Raw genomic sequence first — 17,557 nt, forward strand, 5'->3', positions numbered from 1 at the left:
GAGAATCCACAATGTCCAGGTTTCAGTTTGGCCAAGACCAAGCCAGTCATCGCTCGGTTGGTTACTGAGTGCCTCCAGGTGTGTCTGAATGCTTCTCACCTACACTCAAAAATGGCTGGAATCCTGAAGATTTTATATTTGCCTAAAAGTCTGACCAGAAAGAACAAAAGCTGTTGCTAATTGGAATTCACAAGGGTAGCTGTTTAGTTAAGTCAGTGTATCATAGGAAAGGAAGATCTATATCCCTCCTGTGAGAAATATCTTTGGCAGAATTTTATCACTATTTATGACTTAGGTTCTAGGATTCACTAAGAAGGGGCAGGGGACTGTTGCTCACAGATAAAAGAAACGACACTGCTTTAGCACCAAGTGTTCAGTCTTCTCCAACACAAATCAATATGTAATTTGATTGCTAGAGTTACCGCTAATGCAGTAAAATGAATATATATACATATTTTTTCAGTTTATTAGGTCAACAAAAATCAAATAAGGTTTCAGAATTTTATTTTATTTTTCTATAATCAGAACAGAAGATCTGTTCTTGGGCCAATTTAGATATTATTTTAATTCCTCCCTCATATATTCAATAAACATTTGGAGCTCATATATATCAAACACAGTGTTATTTGCTTGAGAGACAAAAATGAGTAGGGCAAAGTCCTTATTCAGGGCAACTGTAACTTGTGTTCTGGGGCCACTTCTTACACATTTAATTATGTAAACCCCTAGGAAGCTCACCCATTCTTATTCCATCCTCCTTTTAAATTCCAGCCTTTTCTCGTTTTTTTTTTCTTATGCTCAAAGTACATGTTGCTTCCTTCAGTCATGGTGATCCTTTCCCCCTATTCTCCCCGTGATGGCATCTTCAGACTCACACCAACATGGTCAGATCCTCAGAACCTGCTCCAGTTTGTCAAGGTCTATCCTAAAATGAGACACATGGTTCTAGAATCAGGACTACTGATGGGTGTGACCACTAGAAAGCACAGTGGGATGGCCATTTCCATCTGATACAGACACTATTCTTCTATTATTCATCAACTGTCATTATACAGGTAACTCACATTACATTTGAAATTGACTAAAATAGCCATGTCTTCTTTTCATGAACACATAGGAGCAATTACCCTCCTTCTATACTTGCGCATTTGTTATGGCACAGGCTTGGGACTTTATGTTTGTCTTTACTAAAAATCTTTTATTACTTGGGGTGTTGCTCTAGCCTGCTTTTTTCCCTTCTTAATCTTGATTTTGATATTCGTTGTATTCAGTATCTCTCAAAGTATTTTATAAAGGTGTGTACACGTTTCATTCAAGTTACTGACGAAACCAGGGAACAATTAAGAGTCCTATGACACACCACTATATACCTCCTTCAATGCTGCCCTGGCACATCAGCCACTTGTTTAGCAACAAATCTACCACATTACCATTCAGATGAGCTTTCTCCATCTTATTCTCAAAGAAACGCTTTAACCTTACCGAAATCAAGATTCACTTATTTTAAGGAATTTCTCTATCAGTCAACCCTATCATAAACGGAAACAAGGTTAGTTTAGCATGGCTTGCTCTTTGTAAACCCATGCTGTTTTCTTTGCTACGTGCTTACAAACCATCTGTTTCACCATCTGATGCCAGGGATTGAACATCAAACACGTCATTTTCATGAATTTACTTTTTCCTATGTCAAAAGTTGGATATATTTCCCATAGAACTGAATTTTATTTTTTATTAATAAATCACAACATATTTGGGTAAGACTTTGTATACAGTGCATTCACAGATAAAAATACATATTAAGGTTTTGCCAGAACCCCAATTTTATCACAACTGGAGAATTGAGAAAATACAGGAATATTAGGCATATGTTGTCCCCATGGGTCACGGTGCCACTATCTCCATCATTGTGTTTATATGGTGTTACCCTTGGTGCCTTTCATTGCTCCTCTAATACTGGTGGTAAACACAATGGCAGAGCCCAAACCAGAAGACACACACAGTGGTTTGACATAAGTGATTTAATAATTGGTCAGGAAATCAAGATGACATAAAGTTAACTACACTAAGATGGAACTAGCCAAACAGCAACTATCCTAGACTGGAATGGAAGCACAATGAATACTACCAATGAAGCTGGAGGAGGCAGAAAGCAGCCTATATGACACCCCATTTTTATCCCCAATAAGTAGTGTTATCAATTCCACACTTCATGAAATGGAACAAAAGAAATCCAGATCCCCAAATCCATTAAAAAAAATAATAATAATGGCTAAGGGAAATTTAAGGTAAAATCCAGCTCTCATGGCATTTTCCTTTATAGCTAATGTGTTCTGGATCATGAAGAGCAGGAGTAGAAAGGGTGATGGAGAGTTAGACAATTAACTCATGCTGTGCCTAACGCTGGTCCATCTGCCTCATGATGTTTGTGGTAAATCCAAACAAACCCACAGACACTGGTTTTCCTCTGCATGCATCACAGTTTTATGTTTCAGGAATTTCATGGGTCTTTATATACAAAGTTGACTTTCATAAAAGAGGACACTTGAGTTTTTCTAATTTTTATGTACTTCAGTTTTTCTAATTTTTATGTACTTCACTGTGCTTCCCACACCCTTCTTGTCTGCTCTCTTTCAGGAAAATCCTAAATGACATCATCAAATGAGTTCCCTTCTTTACTGCAGACTTGATTTATAAAATTTCTAGAAAAACACAACATTGCCTCTCCCAAACAGACTATTGCGAAGCAAGTCTCCTCTGTAGAGTCAAACTCACTATTACCCCCACACAGGAAATAATTGCAAAGCTATCCCCCAAATTCCTAAGCAACTAAGGATTAGAACCAAGGAAAGAGACACAAAAGTTGCTTCAATCAGGAAAACTATATTGAGAAGCCTAAGGAAGAAGTGAAGAGTCTGACACAATAAATTTTACTTAACTAGAATATTCAGGGAGTAGGCTCTGTTTTGTTGTTGTTCTTGTTCTTGTTTGCTTGCTTTGTTTTAAATCTCCTAATCAAAAAGTTGCTAGGCTACTATATAGTTCCATTTGCATGTCATTCTGGAAAAGGAAAGACTAAAGATACAGAGGTGAGATAACTAGTTTCCAGGGTTAAAGGTGAAAGGAAGGGCCAGCACAGGGTACCCTTGTGGGTGAAAGGAATATTCTGCATCTTAATTTTGGTGGTTACAGGACTCTACGCATTTTTAAGAACCTATAGAACAGAACACTAACAAGAGTGAATTTTCCTGTATATAAAAACAAATGAATTAAAAGTTTTAAGTTGCTTTATGAGGTAGAAGAAAGGCTGCTGGATTGGGATTCCAATGACTTATGTTCCACTTCTGCTAGCTGCATTCCCCTTTCTAGTTATTTTTGCTTTTATTCTCATTACTAGAAATCATTCTAAAATTACTCTAGGAGATGTGTCTGCCTTAGGAAGCAGAACATGCAGGGGGAGAATGTCAGCTTTCTTTGGCAGGCATCAATGTCTGTGCCATTTTTTGGGACAGAATATGTAATGGCCAGTGTGATACCACAGCTCTTCCCAGCTGAATATTCTGCCTTCTCTGTTCTCCTCTGGTGCTTTGCACCTTCACCAGCCATCATATTTTAATAGATTTTACTAGAGTATTAATGCATTTATTTATTCATGCTTTCATTATAAGCAAAATGAACAGTTATGTTCTTAGATGCACTTAATGAGTTCAATAATCAGGCTCTAGAGAGAGCAACATATGGTTGTTTGTGATTAGGCTCAGCCACATAGAGATGTCTGTTCTGAGTTGTCCTCCTGTGCAGAGTCTCTGCAGCTCAGAGCTCTGCCCATGTCTCCTGTAAAAGCTCTTGTGATAGAGTAGGTGTCTCAGAGGATCCAGAGAAATCCTCCTACCATGACAAACTTTACTGTTTATTTTTAACTCCTGCACCGAGGTCTTTGTAATAACATTTTTTGTAACGCCTCTCTGGGTTTCTTCATGAATTGCCCTCAGCATTTCTATATGATTAGCCCCAGGGCATTTTTAATGTGTCTAATTTCCAACACCAATTTTTCTTATATGATTTTTAAGGATCAAAAATTTATTTAAAGTTTATACCTTTCAGCGATTTAAACTTCTTGTAACTTTTAATTATGTTAACTGATGCACAATCACTACTTGGTAGCATATTGGTTGACCACAGATAGCAAGTGAAACCTTACCCAGCAGAACCTTGGGGTGGCGTGTCTAAGCATTACAGATTTTATATATAGAAAGACTGTAGGACTCACCACATTTTGTTTCTTTCTGGTAGTACTCAAGTTCCAGAGTTTCTGGCAGAGATTGTGGAACTCTGCAAAATGGGGGTAAAAAAGGCTTCTGGTCAGGAGTTATCCTTGGTTCCTCCATCATCATCCCTCACCACCTAATGGTTGTCGTGTCTTGTCAACTCCTTCACATTTCTGCCCTACCCTCTATCCCCTGCCCTGCCCTTGAGTAGCCCTCCACCCTCTCTACTCCTGGACCATAGGTACTGGTCTATGGAGCTTGGCACATAGAAAATACTTAGTAAATATTGGTGGAAGGAAAGAAGGAGGGAAGGAAGGAAGGACATATGGATGGATGACTACGTGAACGTGAAGGAGGGAGGGAGGGAAGTAAAGGAAAGAGAAAATAGAAGAAAAGGAAGAAGGAAATAGTTCTTTTTGTTATCATATGAATAGAGTGCTTGCAAATCAGAAATGACCATGCAGTGAACCACATTTAATTTCCAGCGCTCTAAATGGGAGAATGAACCCAAAAGCATAAATTCTCTCCTCTCCTATTCACCAAGGATTCTACTATGCATGTGGATAGCTGGCATCTGATGATTAATAATACTTTACATTCCACCAGCAAAAGGTAGAGAAATAAACCATATTCTCACATCTCCCAGGGAAGATGATGAGACATCGGTGCCTTTTGCTGACAGGCCCCCACCCCCATACAAACTTTCAAACTAGAGAGCCCCACCACATCGGTGGGGGTGGGGGGAGCACAGGCATGCTAAGCCCTTCTCCTCACTTGCCTGGGAATCTGAATCCATGAGAGCTGTGCTCACCAAGAGAGAGGCAGCCTGGGCTATAAACTGATTAACTAAAATAATCAGCTGGAAGATAGAAACCCCCTCTCCATCACTCTCAGTTTTTGGTTGAAATTGACTCCTCACATTAAACCATGTTGATCATATCTCTGCTGACCATGAAATTTTTTTCTCTGAACTGCTGCTATTTATTTCAGTTGTATGATACTAGAACTTTATCATGTTTACACAGGTGAATACTTTTTGGCTTTACTACTTATAGGAAAAAGCCCCATAAAATGAATTCAAGTGTGTATGTGGGTGGGTATTATTAGGTCTGGGTATTGCCTCTGTGACTTTTGCTTGGTGGAGCTCTATACTGTGATCTAAAATGGACTTTTTTCCCTTCCCTGGGTGCAACTCTATTGAAACAAGAGATAGCTTGCTTTTATCTGTAGAAAACCATGTGATTAAAACCAGATGAAAAGGTTGAAGGGGCATAGGGCAAAACAGGTAAAGGGGATTAAGTGGTATAAACTTCCAGTTATGAAACGAATAAGTCATGGGGATGTAATGTACTGAATAGGGAATAAGGTCAATATTATACTAACTTCGTATGGTGACAGATGGCTTCTAGACTTGTGGTGATCAATTTGTAATGTACGTAAATGTCACATCACTATGTTGTCCACTTGACACTATATATAATATTGTCTATCATCTAAAATTTAAAACTGAAAAGAAAAAAAAAATAAGCAAAAACAATTAAAAAGAGGAAAAAACCAAACAGCTGAGAAGGTAAAAAGCCAATTGCCCATGGCAAAAGCTTAGTAGACTTTCCCTAAAGATAGAGAAACTCTATCAAGTTCAGCCAAAGCATGTAGTGAATATCCACTGCATTGCTCAGAGAGGCAGTGAGGACCCTACAGTCCTGGCCTTAAACATTCAGAGTTTATGAGGGGTTGAGCACTGACAGTGCAGCCAAAGAGTAAGACTAAACAGCCTATACAACTGGTCCTACTTTAGTTTATAAGCTCTATGGGACAAAGACAGTGTCTTTTTAAAACTTATCTAATGGGTGCTCAATAGAGCACTGTGCCAAGGTAGAGGTCTAACGAATAATCTTTGTTTGCTGATAAATAGAAAAACATTCCAAGGTCATATGCATCATTTGGGAATCCAGGAGGACCTGTGAGTCAAGGTATAGAGGTGAATAAGAGCCAATATGTCCCATTAAGTGTTCATTCCAAATGTTCTTGTTTGGGGAGTTCCTGTCGTGGCACAGCAGAAACGAATTTGAATAGAAACCAAATGTTTTTGTTTTGGGGGAAAAAAGATTGGATACATGTTTCAATAGCCAAGGATATTAACTATGTGCTACCAAAATAATAAGAAAACAAGGATTAAAACTTTCCAACCAAATAGAATTTTCTCAATGATGTACCTTTAGTAAATCAAGATATAAATGTTCTCTGCTGGTAGGCTTCTTGCCATTTCAGTCCTTTAAAAAATATTAAAACTACCTTTTCCTTTTTAAAAATGAGATGTAATTGCCATATAACATTGTATTAATTTGGATGTACAACATCATGGTTCAATATATGCATATGTTGCAAAATGATCACCACAGATAAGTCTAGCTAATATCCACACCATACATAGCTACAAAAAAATTTTTTTTCTTGTGATAACCCTTAAGATCTATTCTCTTAGCAACCTTCAAATATATAATACAATATTATTAGCTATAGGACCTAGGCTGTAAATTACATCCCCAGGACTTAATTATTTTACAACTGGAAGTTTGTACCTTTTGACCACCTTCACCCATTTCTCCTACCCCCAAAAGCACTCTTTCTAAAATTGAAAAACAGTTGCTGAGGGAGAAAAAGAGACCCTCAATCACAAATTTGGCTTAGATGCCATCTATCTGGGTTTCCAATAGATTAATTTGCCCATTTTGATTGGAAGATGCCTACAGAGAGATGAAGTGTTTAAGTGCTTAAAACTGCAGCTTTTATCGGCATCCATCCAAGATCAGTGGTAGAGAGCCATTCTCTTGGCCTACACCCTTCCAGCTCTTAGGATAAGGATTCTCAGCCAGATTTAAACTCCTCAGTGCCAGCTAACCATGTTATCTCCACTAGTCCCACTGTGTTGTAGAAATGTAGGGGAAGAAAGCTGGGCAGATGGCCGTCAGCAAGATCCCTACATGCCTTAGTCCTCAGTGCCGAGAGATCCTACAGAGAGAGAGTGATGGCTCATTGGATTTCATTATAGAGGAAACTCAGAAACTCATTTGAAAATGTAAATGTAACTTCAGTTCACTAAACAGGTCAGTCCATCTTTGCCTTTCCTTTTTTTAATGGATAATTTCAAGAAATAGGGAAATAAGAATGTATACATGTATGTGTGACTAGGTCACTTTGCTGTACAATAGGAAATTGACAGAACACTGTAAATCAACTATTACAATGGAAAAAAATAAAGATCACTAAAAAAAAGGAAATAATATCTTACAGACATTTGAAGATATTATTTGAAGCCCCTTCCAATTTTACTTCCTTCCTTCCCCTTGAATTTGGTGTTTATTAACCCTACGCATGTTTTTCATATTTTCTCTACATATGAAAGAGTCCATAATCAACAAAACTAATATTGTTTTGTATGTTCCAAATGTTATATAAGTGCTAACATGCTGACATTGAATATATCATTTTATAACTTGTTCTTTCTGCACAATTTATGTTTTTGAGATTTATACATGTTGATAATGCAGTTCTAGTTAGCTCATTTTCACTGCTTTATAGTATTCTATTGAATGACTTGGTTTCCCTGTCCATTCCTCTTTTGAGGGATATTTTCATTGTTTTCTATTTTGGGCTATCATCATCACTGCTACCAAGAATATTTTCCAACATTTTCCTTTATGCATACACACAAGACTGTCTCTAGAAAATGTGTCCAAAGTGGAATTGCTCTGTAATCTTGACTTTTCATGATATTGTCAAACTCAACCAATTTATGCTCATATCAGCAGTAGATGAGAGTTCATGTTGATCAACACTGTTGACAACATTGGTTACTATTGGCCTTACTAACTTTTCCAATCAGATAAATGTGAAATGATGTCTTTCTGTTGTTTTAATTAGTATTTCCCTGATTACCAGGGAGGTTGAGCATCTTCTGTCTGGAAGCCATTCAGTTTTCCTCTTCTGGGAATCACCACGTCACATCTTTGTTTATTATTATATTGTATCACTTGTGTTTAAGTGGTTTTTAGTAATTAAATGTTCTGAATACTAATCTTTTGTCTCTCTGAGTTGTAAATGTCTCCCTACTATACCTTGCCTTTTTCATTTGTGTTTTCTAATGTATAGAAGTTTTGTTTGTTTGCTTACTTGCCTACTTATGTTTAATATAGTCAGAATTACCTACTTTTTCCTTCACAGTTTAAGCTTTACCTAGCTTGGGAGTCCCCATCATGGCTCAGCAGTAACAAACCCAACTAGTATCCATGAGGATGCACGGGTTCGATCCCTGGCCTTGATCAGTGGGTTAATGATACAGCGTTGCTGTGAGCTGTGGTGTAAGTTGCAGACACTGCTTGGATCTGGCATTGCTGTGGCTGTGGTGCAGGCCAGCAGCTACAGCTCTGATTCGACCCCTTGCCAGGGAACTTCCACACGGCACAGGTGCGGTGCTAAAAAGACAAAAAGAAATAAAATAAATAAAAAATAGATAAACTTTACCTAGTTTGTTTAAGAAATCCTTTCCTAGACTAAGTTCATAAAGACATATAGAAGAACATCTAAAAGTTTTAAAGTTTTGCTTTGTATATTTAAGTCTCTAATTCATCTGGAATATATTTAGTTTTAGTTAGTTAGTTAGTACTTTCAGAGGTAGAGGCTTTTTTTCTCCCTGTGGTTAACTAATTATTCTAAGCACCATTTATTGAATAGTCCATCTTCTCTCAATGACCTCACATTAAGTCCTCCTATATGCACAGGCCCTGTTCTATTCTCTATTTGCCTATTCCAGGAACCATACCACATTGTCTTATTACTACAGTGTTATAAGATGTCTTGATATGCCATGGGGCCTCCACCCTATTCTTAAAAAAATACATTATGAAACATTAATCTTCCACACACACTTTAGAATAAGCTTGTTGAGCCACACACAGAATTCTAAATACACTAAATATTTATTTATCTACATATACTAAAACACAATGAGAATTTGATTCAGGTTCCATTAAATGTGTAGATTTGCAGAGATTGATAGTTTTATAAAATAGAGTCCTTTCATCCTAAATGAAATGTACCCATCCATTTACTTAAGTGTTTTCTTAATGTTTTCCATAAAGGGTTACACTTCTCTTCATTAAAGTCCTGCATTTTAAAAAAAGATTTATTCTAGGTTCCTGATGACTTCGTTGCTACTGTAAGCATTTGTTTTGTTTTCTGGGCCCCACCTGTGGCACATGGAAGTTCCAAGGCTAGGGGTCAAATCAGAGTTGCAATTGCCAGCCATAGCCACAGCCAGATCTGAGCCACATCTGCAACCTATGCCACAGCTCGTAAAAATGCTGGATTCTTAACCCACTGAGTGAAGCCAGGGATTGAACCGTGGATACTAGTTGGGTTTTTAACCCACTAAGCCACCAGGGGAATTTCTAAATGGTATCTTTTGTCGAACAGATACTTGTCCTTTGTTATTGATAATGGGAATAAATTTGACTGCTGTATATTGCCCTTATTTCCAGCTGCCCTCTCAAAAGTGTTAATATTTTGTAAGGCCTCTTGAAATTTTCTTGTACACAATAACATTGGTCTTATATCTTTTGCTTTCTTGTCTTACTCTGCTTACTCTTGATAAACTGAATTTTTAGCAGAAGAACTGATAGCCAGAAAACATTTTCTGTTCAAGACTATAAAGAGAACATTTGAGAATTAGGAGAAATTTTAAATATCACTAAATATCACAAGTATTGCTTTCTCCCCCATTTAATGTGTCTGTGTGGGGGATTTGTTTAGAGTACAATAGCTACTCTCTACTCATCTCAAAAAATGACTGTACATCAACTATTATTTGCAGCTTTCAGTATGCCTATTGCTGAGCTCCCACACACAAAGAACAAATAAAAAATTATATGAATTGTTAATTTTTGGCAAAGTTAGCCAATTTCGTATTATCTGCAAATGCCACACTAAACAGTCTAAATGCATACATAGTCATAAATCCCAGCAGACTAACGTCGAGACATTCTGCCCCCCCCCAAAAAAACCCACTAAAACTATTCTGCATTCAAGTTCTGAATTGATTCCCTTTGAGGTCTTTAAAACGTATTTGTTTGCAAAAACAAAAGTTCATTGTTGGCATCTGGAGGTGGCTTATTAGTGGCTATGAGAAATTAGGGTTAGGATTTGAGGTAGAAAAATAAAAGAGAAGTTCTTAAATTTTAGTGCCTTAACCTAGTAAACTCTTAAGTCAGTTCTTAACACAAGAAACTACTTTGTTCACAATACCCAGTATAGCCATGAGGATCTAGGTCCCCACCAGCACTATTCTGGTAGCTATTCTTCATGTCATATCACAATCATCACTTCCCTATAGCAAGAAGCAAAGAGTAGCAGTTTTAAACCTCACACTTCTACATTCTATTAAAAGATTACTTTACAATTAAAAGTAGATTTTAAAATCTACACCTTAAAACAGAATTTCAAGTATGCCACATTTTAAAGACCCTTCATTACAAAAGTTAAAACTTAGAATATTAAAGTAGAACATTTACCAAATCAACAAAGAATGATTTACTGTAAGATTTCTTCTCTTTTTAAAGACTCCTTTCTCATTTGTTGTGTTGTGTGAGACTAAACCTCGGCCACTGCCACCTGCAAACTAGAAAAGAAAAAAAGGTTGTTCCTACATGGTAGGGAAAATAATTCACCTTACAGAAATTTAACACACAAGCGATTTTTAAAGTTTTCATTTGCTAAATAGACAATTCACAGTTTGTTCAAGTAGGAGCAATAAGCTGCTGAACCTAAGAGAAGCCTCTAAAACGCGCTCGACTATAGTTTACGTGCTGTGCCCTGTTTGCTAGCTCAGTTACGAAGAAGCAAAAACATTGACCTCAATGCTCCCTCCCACTTCCCCAGGCCCAGTTTGGGGTAGCAAGCCCGAGTTCACAGAGAGGAAGCCAAGCGACGGGATCTCGCCGCTTTAAGCCACAAGGGCCCCTTTGGGCCCGCCCACAGGCAGGCGTGGCTAGCGCGATATCTGCTGGGAATTGTAGTTCCAGGCCCAAGCGTTTCTGGACTCCTTTCTTCCTACCCTGATTGTACCCCGGCCGTCTATGGACTCTGATGGTGCTGTGGAGTGAGCCCAAGGCGCAACCGGAGATAAAAGGAGAAGACATGCGCGCTGAGTGTCTAGAAAGTGGCGGCAGCGGCGCGCATGCAGGGGTGGCCGTCCCTGCTCTATCTTCACTTCGAGGGGAACAGGGACAGAGGTAGGGTATTAGGCCAGTTTGCGGGTCGTGGTTGTTAGCCAGGAGATGGGGGAAGCTGTCCAATTTCCCTCTCGCCCTACTTCATCTTGCCTTTCGGGACTCTCCCACTTCCCACCCTTATGCAATTTGCAGAATCCTTACCCCCACACACCCCCGCCCTCTCCTTGGGAAGCCTTTCTCTGCTGTGTTGTGAAATCTGATAGAGCTTCTCAGCCAAGGCCTTTTAGCCCTCCTGGAATTCAAACTGCCCCCTCCCTGCGAAGTCCAGGTCATGTGAGGCAGCAAAAGGCTGCAGGCAGAGGCCCCACAAAGCAATGCGCTAGTACATTCTCTGAAATTTACGGTCACCCTGTCCTTCTGCAAAGCTGGAACCAGTTAGGCGATAGATTAGGTAGACGGATACATAGAAGATGACCTGCTTAGGTTGAAAACGGCTTTCATATCTTCCTTTACTATAGAAGGTGGCATCAATATATGAAAAGACAATGAGTGACCCAAGAACTCACGAGTGTAGTGTTGACAAAGCCTCAGAACCACAGCTTCCAAGAGTTTTAAATCCAATGCTTTTTCCACCAATTCACAGAGTCTCAGAAACAGCTAAAGGAGGTAAACAGCTGAACCTGATGCAAGCTGGCTTTCCGAATGGTCAGGCTCTGGTTCACCATAGCCACTCTTAAATTAGTGAGCAGATGCCCTCAGTGAGTGAGCCCTCCGGCAAACATGGAGGATTTTACTGTGTTTAAGATTGAACACATGCTTTGTGCTGGGCCCTGGAAAGATGTATATCACATTTTAGCTTAAAAGGTGCCCTTCTCCATGACCCGTTGGACTGTAAAGCACCCTGTATTTCCCAGAGGATAGCATTAGGCATGCTGCATCTTGTTTGTCTGCCTATCATGAAAGTCTGCAGTGCTGCTTTGTCCACACCGTGGTATCTGCAGTGCTAATACATGGCGGTCTCTCAGTAAATGTCCCATGATGGCATGCATGAACCCAGGGTCTGCCTTTCATGTCTGTACTCAAAAAAAAGTGTGTTGGTAGAGGTAGAGATGAGATAGAGATGCAGATACATACAGAGCTTTGGGACCGGAAGGAAGAAGCACATGGAGAGGTCCCTGAAGCCTGTATGGAGGAGGCAGTATCTGCTAAACTTTGGAATTACCCCTCATCGGTTTAGCAGATAGGAGGTATTCACACCAAAGCTTCTCTATGAGCTTTGCTTGAGAGAGAAAGGGACTGATTGTTTAAGAGCCAACCAGGACAGGAACACAGATGTTACCCTCTTCTAGGTGGTCATCTGGAGAAGCTGTGCTTTCCAGGGACCCTGCCTTTCTTTAAACATCTTTGGAATGCCCTTTGTGGAAATGCCTTTTGAGTTTACAGCACATTCTTTTGGATCTCCTCAGCACTGGAACATATCGTTCCTTCAGGGATTTGATATTTGGGAACAGCCAGAAGTCACTTTGGATGCAAGTCTAGAGGATGAGGAAGACAATCATGCCATGTAATCATTGTTGAAATTTGGGGAAAGTGTTTGTTTGTTTACAGGAGTTCTCATCCTGGAGTTTTAGGTAAGTTTTGAGTGTGTGTGTATTTTCCTGAGGGATCATGTGTTTTTGCTTTTATCAGATTCCTCAAGGACTATGATTTTTAAAAGATTAACAAGTACTGCTACAGTGTGAGATCATTTCTTCTGTGGCTTGAGTGGCTCTGAATTAGAAGCACATGGTAGGAGACAGAGGGCAGGTTTCAGCTGCTCCTATAATTTGCTGTATGGTCTCAGTGGGTTTGAAAGCCCCCAGAACCTCAGTGTCCCCACATACAAAGTGGAACAATAGCAGCATCCCTGGACTAGTGCAACCTTCCCCGGTGTCTCCTTCAAATGATAGCTCTAATTTGGATGTATGTTAGTGCTATTGTGCTTATTCAACAAAATCAGCCTCCTGATGTCAGAAGCAAGGATTTAGTGACAACAAACCAGCCACCTCAGGAACGGGAGAGGCTCAAAACCCAACAAGACTGCTGAGAATAGTACAAATGGTTAAGAAAGGGCTTGTCAAGAAGTGGGGGTGCTGGAAAGAGGGGAGAGGGTGCTGGAGCATCATACTACCTGGGGCAGGAATCAGCCCAGACAAGCAGCAGAGGAGGCCAGAAGCCAGGATTCTGCCATAAGAGTGAAGGTTCTGGTAGAGAACTTAATCTCCAGAAGGGCCAATTGGAATAAACAATTTAAGCAAGACATTTACTTGGCAGGGACTGAATCCCAGGCAGCAGGAGCCCCATTCTAGGAACAGGGTGACCTGAGACTAGGCCAGAGGGAGCCATGACCCTCGGGATTGTTCCCAAAGCCTGCAGCCAAAGTCTCGGACTCCAGCTATGGAAGCAGAGAGCCTGGGGCCAACTGGAGCCAGGGAAAAGCTGAGTAGCCAGTCACTGAGAGTCACCACCAGCCTAGGGCTAGTCTTTCCTCCCACCTTCACCTCCTCTCTCCCTCCCTCCCTTCCTCCCTCCTTCCTTCCCTTCTCTCTTCCTAGTCTGTGTGAGAAGGAAGAAAGTTTTTTTAAATACCACATGATGCTTTCTGACTTTAAGGAGCTTGCAGACTTGAGAGAAAGATTCCCCACTTAGAGGTAAATGACTAAGTGCTTAGTCGGGTGGTAGAAAATAAAAATCCTACAATGCAAAGCAGGTAAAGTTAGTATGAGTGGTACGATGGGGGTCCATGGTTACTCCTTGCTTTTCACATTCCTTGGAAAGAAGAGAATTTCCAAATTACTTCCTCAAAATGGAAAAGTGTAGAGGAACTCTCCGACTGCTCCCGGCCCCAAGGGAAGAGGTGACTTACCCATCTGATGAATCTGCCCCTGCTTTTTCTCTCTGTGTGTCCTTTTAGAGTCAGCCTGTCCACAGGACAGTTGCATTCTGGTCTGCCATGTGGTGAGTGTGGCCACGCCGGCTTTGCAGGGTAAGCAAAGATCAGAAGGGACATTTCAGGAACCCATTTGGCTGCAGGTCAAGCCACACTGTTCAGGTCAGCTTTATCAATAAATAAAGCTGATATTTAGATCTCCAGTGGTCTGTCTCTTGGTCTTATTTCTCAGTCAGTTCCAAACTCAGAAGGAGAAAACAGGCATGTTCCTTTTTGGCCTTCCCAGCCCCTAACAGGGCAGAAGGCTTTGGTGCAGTTTAGTTTGGAAGGAGGAGCCAGGCCCAGTGGTCAGTCTGCATTGGAGCCTTGGGGCCCTTTCTGTCACAGGGCTCTCAAACCATGTGATCTTGGAGATCTTAAAAACAAGTTTGGTCCCTTAATGTCAAAAATACTCTGACTACCTAAGACTGAACCTTGAAGAAGAGAGGGGACTGGATGGGGTGTATCCTTGCTGTGTTAATTTCTACAATGATCAGAGTCAGGGCCAGACATGTGGTGTGAACTGAAATTGTACACACAGGATAAGCTGCTTCCAGAGGCTTTCACTACTCTCTTCAGTTATATGTATGTGCGAGTTTTCTGCCTTTGGCTCAAGCTGTTTTCTCTTCCTAGAATTCCTTCTCTTCATTATTTGCACCTATCAAAAGCCAAGAAAAGGGGACTTTTCCCTGAGGAATGCTCTCTTCCTAATTGAATGCTTTTATCTTTCTGGTCTCCTAACAAGTTCTTTGACATTCCATCCTTTCAGCTGCAGGGCTTCAAAGCCCTCCACAATCTGGCCTCTATCTCTAACACATCTCTACTGCTGCTGCTTTTTCTAGCCGTGTTGTACAACCTTCCACCTCTCCACATCTACCTGGCAAAGTCCTTCATCCTCTAATACCTCCTCCACTGTGTTCCCCTCAAATGTCTCTGACCCCAGAAAGAAGGTGCTCCTTTGCCCTTCACCTTGTAACTTTGCAACTGACCTGATAGTCAAATCATGACACCTCACACACTGTACTGAAATTTTTTGTTTTTATTACCCCTGAACTATATTACGAGTTCTTTTACCAGAGGAACAGTGTTTATCTCATCCTTGAGCTTGGGACTTAATAATGTTGAATGAATGAATAAATGGATGAATGATACAAGCTTTTCTATCTATGTGTCCCTCCCACTTTACTATTAAGTCTTGGAGGTTAGGAATGCTGGGTCATGTTTCTCTTGTTCTTAATAGCTGACTTAGTACCTGGCTTATAATAAGTACCATAATATTTTTCAATGTATGTGTGAATGGAGAAGTGAAGTCTTTTTGATATCTCCAACCTGATATATCCTTGCCCTCCATTTCTATGTTTCTCTTGTGGCGTTTTCTCTACTTATAATTATCTCTATGTCTAATTCCCCTTCAGTGGTCAGCTCCTTGAGGGCAGGAGTTAAACTCAATAGCTGAGCTCCTAATCCCATTTCACTTAGTGTCTCCTAAAGTGTCCACCACCGTTTCGGGCATATATCAGGAGCACAAAATTGAGCTTTTCTGAGAAAAATTAAAGTACCTGTTACTCAGAGCCCCTTTCCCAGCAATAAGATGCCCAAATACATGAATGACACCCATTCAGTCACCTAACCCACTACTTTACCTCATGCATGCTCAGCATTGCCAACTCCTGGGTGTTAGAAAAGCAAAGTTGAAAACACCATGTTTTTAATATTGTGTTAGCTGTAATTCTGTATACCAGCAGTTGCTCAGTGAGTATAATTTTCAGATTAATGGAGGATATGAAGCCCATCAAAAATGAATGAACCCAAAGATACAAAATAGAAGTTGAAAGATGAAAATCACATCGGCAGATAAGGAAACTTGGAAAGGCAGATCTGTGCATTCTCCCTCAGGGTAATGGCTTAAAGAGAATAAAAAGCATGTTTTTCTTCACAAGAGATAGAACGCAATGGAAGAATTCCAGCTTCAGGATGTTAAAGTCCCTCTAATTTTACCATAGCTAAATAGAGAAGAGCAATCCATTAACAATGGTAGGGGAGAGTTCCTGTTGTGGCTTAGCGGTAACGAATCCGACTAGTATCCATGAGGATGCAGGCTCAATCCCTGACCTCACTCAATGGGTTAAGGATCCAGCATTGCCGTGAGCTGTGGTGTAGGTCACAGATGTGGCTTGGATCAGGCGTTGCTGTGGCTGTGGCGTTAACCGGCAGCTGCAGCTCCCAGCCCTTGCCTGGGAACATCCATACGCCACATGTGCAGCCCTAAAAAGCAAAATAACAAAAACAGTGGTGGGAGTTTTTCATCTGTTCACTTTTTGCCTGGGTCATCACTCCTCTTCCCTCCTCTCTTTCCTTTTTTATTCCTTTCCTTCTTTTTCTTCCTTCCTTTCAACCTATCTTTATTGAGCATTAACTATATCCTCGGTACTCATTCTTCTAAGAGCTTTATATTCATAATTTCTCATAACCCTATGACAACTCTAAAATGTAGGTATTAGTATTATCATTTAAAATGTGACAAAAGTTGGAACTGGGCTTACTTGCCTGAGGCTTCACAGCCAGTAAGTGCTGGGATCATAATTTGAATCCAGGCTTCATGAACTCTGAGGCCTAAATGTTGTTGCTTAATTCCTACATTATAATGCTTCTCTATACAGTTCAGTGGCTCTCTTCTCCTATAGCTTACAAAGAACTGGAAAGAAGTAAAAGTAAATCAAGTGCAGGGTCAGAGCTTAGCAAAGGATAAGACAGAGAAGGCATTTATGTCAGGGAGAGGGTAGGAAGTTCAGCAGTGGCTCCTCAGGAAAGGGGTCACGAATTGACAGCAGGATAAGAGAGAGTCCACTGGATCAAGCCAGGAGCATCACTAGACAGAGGTACAGCAGAAGCAACCCATGGCAGGTGGAACTATAAGTGTTTCTTTGGGTAAATGTCTTAGTCATTCTGTTTTCTAGAGGGTGGTTTTGTTTTGTTTTGTTTTTGTATAACTCACAATGGCTAATTGTCTTTGCTTTTGTCTAAAAGTGCTGAAGTGTGAGGGTGAGTGGTCATTGGAATGAATTAGGGTTTTCATGTTGATTTCAATGCTCTGG

The 17,557-nt window shown here is 40.2% G+C and overlaps 1 long non-coding RNA gene across 2 annotated transcripts; it reads right to left on the reverse strand.

Annotated features, from left to right (window-relative positions):
• Positions 412–16,494, reverse strand: LOC106509228. Of its 2 annotated transcripts, none has more exons than XR_002337119.1 (4): positions 14,400–16,494; positions 10,835–10,941; positions 4,268–4,329; positions 412–925 (listed from the first exon to the last, which is right to left on the reverse strand). It is a non-coding gene; the product is annotated as an uncharacterized LOC106509228 (long non-coding RNA). The 2 variants fall into 2 exon arrangements; XR_002337120.1 differs by lacking the exon at positions 14,400–16,494 and adding an exon at positions 12,061–14,388.

This window comes from Sus scrofa, chromosome 1, assembly GCF_000003025.6.
Source record: "Sus scrofa isolate TJ Tabasco breed Duroc chromosome 1, Sscrofa11.1, whole genome shotgun sequence".
Taxonomy (NCBI): Eukaryota; Metazoa; Chordata; class Mammalia; order Artiodactyla; family Suidae; genus Sus; species Sus scrofa.